This window comes from Anoplopoma fimbria, chromosome 12, assembly GCF_027596085.1.
Source record: "Anoplopoma fimbria isolate UVic2021 breed Golden Eagle Sablefish chromosome 12, Afim_UVic_2022, whole genome shotgun sequence".
In the NCBI taxonomy this organism is placed as follows: domain Eukaryota; kingdom Metazoa; phylum Chordata; class Actinopteri; order Perciformes; family Anoplopomatidae; genus Anoplopoma; species Anoplopoma fimbria.
Genome location: NC_072460.1, coordinates 20,494,213 through 20,498,905, shown reverse-complemented (window position 1 = coordinate 20,498,905; position 4,693 = coordinate 20,494,213).

The window sequence follows — 4,693 nt, the reverse complement described above, 5'->3', positions numbered from 1 at the left end:
CCGCCGTACTCCGCTCAGTATGGACCGCTGTCACCACCGGGACCCGGAGCTCTGTAGTCCTCCGCAGCAAGCGAGAGAGCGCAGCGCTGCAGAACGGGGCTGCAGGCGGACGAGAGCACTACGACTACCAGCATGCACCGCGGCTGTCAATGTCAGCATGGATTTCATTGGCTGCAACACGGGGAAAAGGGGGAGGGGCTTATTTGCCTTATTTGCTCGCACAGTCGGTGTCATAAAGTTTAATTTCCTTCGGTGATAATTATTAATCAGTGTGAACAGCTTGATATCATTACGCCTTTTTAAAAAAAAAAAAATATATATATATATTATTTAAATAATTTGAGTCAGAAAAAAAAAAGCTTAATGATCTGACCTGCAGTGGTGTAATGCTTTATTGCCTTTACAGACAATAACCACACATACTATCAGACTCTACAACAGTTATAGATATGTATCTTTTAAAATATGAATATCAGGCTGAGAAACTTGTACAACCTGAATTATCCTCCATTATCCTCCATTATATTCACAAAAATGGAAGGAAAGCACATTAGAGGACAAATAATCAATTATTATCTTTATTATACTCCCTGTATATTTATAGACTGACCTATACAAACTGCTGCCATAGGTGATGTCATTTTCAATCTTTAAAAAAATATTTCCATTAGACTATATTGCTGTTTTACTTCGCCTCACCGCTGCATATACTTTATATTCCTTTTATTGATCCCCATGGGGGAAATTCAAGTGTTGCAGCAGCTCAACTACACAGACACAGACAATAAATACACATACTATACAACTACACAGACACAGACAATACATACACATACTATACAACAAAATAAAGATAGAACAATATATATCAATATAACAATATATATACTCTGTGATGAAAAAGAATAAGTCCACTTTTGCACCCAAGAAGACACAACGTCAGACACTCATTACATTGTTGCATACTATACACTGTATAGACCAAACCCTGCATTCATCGTGTCGTCCCTTCAGTTCAATCATGCACCAGAAATAAATCATAACTAACCTGGAGGCTCTGTCGACCCTCATGTCTCTGTTTCCCCCCTCGTTTCCTGTGCAGAGAGCCTGATCTGACTTCGCTGCTCGTCTTCTCCTCAGCTCCTCTCTCTTCTCTCTGCTCACCAAGTTTGGTCTCCTCACCAGACTCCTATGCACCACTTGGGGGCAGTAAACAGCCGGAGAAGCCAGTGTTGTGGGCCCCACTGGGGTCACTTTCAATTACAAAATGTAAATTCAGGTTCAATATTTGCATTAGCCTCATCCTGCTCAACTGGTTTGAGTCTGCATTTTACTATGCAAATGGCATGCAAATGTGCTTTTGCTGGAAAGCACAAACTTAAAGAAAAAATGGCATGATGATGATTGGAGATGGATGTAACCAGAATAGGAGAAAGAATTTGCCAATATTTGCGCAAGAGATTTTCTTTGCCACATTGGCCCAGAGGCATGTGTAAAGCAAGTTACAGTCAGAACAGGAGACGTGATGCAGGAACCTGCTCGGCCTCACATTCAGTCAAAGAGGACGGAGCCAGACGCACAATAGACTAGACAACACATTATTCTGGGTGTTGTTGTGGGGTGAACAGTGGCCCTGATTACAAAGGGCCTCCAGCTGAGCGAGGCCCCCAGAGTTTATAGACTACAATGCCCTTTGTAATTCCTCAAGTGTGTATAAATATTTGACACTTCAGCTCAAATTGTTGTCTTTGAAGCATGATTTGGTTGAAACTTATAAGAGTATCGTCCTGGATCTGTTTTCAACCCCACGACAATGGGGTTGTTATGACCTAGTGTTAATATTATTTTCTGTGTGGGTTACCTACCCAAACTAAAATATGGTTCTGTTGAGACCTTTTCTATATACTCTAGCTCTGTTTAAACTTGCATATCACTATTTGTTACAGATTGTCAATGATTCATATCCCCTGCAGTTTTGAATATCAGGTGCACACTGTTTGAACAACTGACAATAAATCAGTTTTAAGGCAAAACTTGATCTTGTTGTGTCTTAACAGTGGCTCAGAATAACCATATTGGAGTTTTGGTAAACAATAATATAAAACACAGTGTTAAAATAACCCGCTCTATTGTGTTTGATTGGTGACCCAGTGGTTTTCAACCCATGAATACTAAGCTAAACTTAACTGCGTATTGTGTTGCTGTTATATTGACCCAAATTGGATTTGATTACTGCATGAAAAAAAAGTCCCATAAACATATTCTCTACCGGTGACTGATTCAAACATGTAGCTGCTAAAACGTGCAATCAGAGTGTAGTCAAGCCCCCAGAAATTCATCAGGTTACATTAGTGATAATTGATCAAGCCCCTTATGTGCAATCACTTCTAACCTTCTACTGCTTCCACATCAAGCGTTCCGCCATTAAAACATGTGCATAAAGGCTGCAGCACACAAACACATTGTTAGAGACTTACAGCAAATGTCCAGCGACCAAGGTATCCTCAAACTGGCCGTGTGCCATGAGATAACTGAACACACGGACGTAATTACAGACAAGACTAATACATCATCGTTTGCACAGTGTTGTGCAGATTTAATAAGCCGCGGCAGCCAGTGCAAACACTGCTGGCTAATAAGACCGAGCATGACCTGCTATGTAGGCCAACAATAGGAGAGAAAGTTGTGAACACACAGTTCACACCATCCGCAAATCATCAACAACTTGCAGCTGTTTGGCACAAAGCACTTCCTGTATGTTGCAGTCAAAACAAGTTCCTGGAATGCAAGCCAAAGGTGTCCGGGTGATCCAGGATATTAGAGTTTCATGTTTACTTTCGTCTACTGATCTTTTTACGTGTTTTAAAACTGACTAACTGACATAAAGCTGATCCAGTAATACATTTCCAAAATAAAAAATGAATTAGTCCACACTAAATGAAGTAAATACAGTGTTTCACTCAATTCTTACGTTTGTTTCTCTTGGGGAAAGTTTAAATATATAATACATTTAATCAGTGCAAGCTAAAATAATGATGCTTTTGTGTATAGTTAGAAAAAAGTTGAACCTCATATTCATTCAAATCTCAGTTATGATACACCACATTTCCAAAAGCAGACACATTTATACAATTATGGTTGGTTTCATTGACCATTAAAGGCTCCTCTCTTTGTTGCTAATTTAAAATATTGATCCAACGTGTCATAACATCTTTGCTCATCTATTTACTTATTTATGCCCACGTTTCCCAAAAATTCTGATAATGTACATGAGATTGTTCTTCCGTTCATTGCATATTATTAGAATCTCTACACAACATTGGCAGCACACTTATTCAAAGTAGTTTTGTATAAGACAGAGCTTAGCCGGCAAAGATTTTTTTTTTTTTCATAAGCAATTTCTTTGCTTTTAATGCTTTTTTCAACTAGAGAAAGTTTTCCCCAATCTCTAGACTGCATTAACTATCAATTAGTCAACAAAATTGTATGAGTGTTAGTCGACGAAGAATTTATTTGGTCGAGGACAGCCCCAGTATGAGAATATGGATAGTTATTTCTACTTTATGTTGTTGTTCAGCCCCTTGAGTTTGTATTGTTGTTATGGTTAGCGTGGGTGCATTTACATAAAGCATCTGCCAAGCAAAATTTGACTATTCATGAATGGGGACTAAAAAGTGATGGCAAACACAGTCAATTATGCACCAAAATATGTATACACATCTCTAATTACATAGTTTTCTGGCATGCAGCAGTTATGAAGATTTTTATTTAAAACGATGAAGATTGATGATAAGTTGCATACAGACAAATAATATTCTGTAGATTGAAAATAATATGCCGTACAAATGAAAAGTAACCTACAGTGTTAAATGCACATACGTGCTTGCTGGCTTTAAGCTTGTATTTTAAAATATGCAGTAAATCTTAACATTATTGGATCTTGTGAGAGTTTTACATGCCAGTTAGAACAAAAAAACAGTTGTGTTCCATGAATGTATTAAACATTGCCATTGATGATTTAATTAATTTACCAATGAGGGTAACAAGGGAATCCCACTCTTTTGTTTATGAGAAGATTTTCCTGTAAGGAGGCGACTCACTGGACAGATGGTTTTGGGGGATCTTAATGAGATACTTATTCATGTCTGATGTCAGAAATCCAAGAGCAACAGGGGGGGTGGGGAAGCCTCTCTCTGCTGATAGGCTGCAGAATTTACTGTAGACTGTGAGGACATACAGTAGTGGCAATACAGTTCTTAAATTATTCAGCTATCTCAATATTTACATGTGTAACAGAATAAAATACTTACATAAGTCGGCCTTGCTTGCTTCTTTAGAAAATTACCAGCGGAGTAAAGAGTAAAGACAGTAATGAATATTTCAGTGGCACCGTCACTCCTGAGCTGAAATGAATATCACATGTGAAACACGTGATCTGTTCAACCATGGTCTGGTTGAACAGTATTGCGTGTCGTGAATTGCACACGCCAAAGATGTTAACTGACTGTGTAATTAAACAGCCACCAAACATGATATTTCAATTTGCTCAGCATATATCTTCTGCACAACATGAGGCCAACAGATATGTTTAAAAACAGATTTCATCAGTTTTTGCTTTGGAACATGTAAACTTTCTCCGTCAGTGCTGAATGTTGATTTCATTTCAACGTAGGTCAACTTAGGTTAAAGCTGT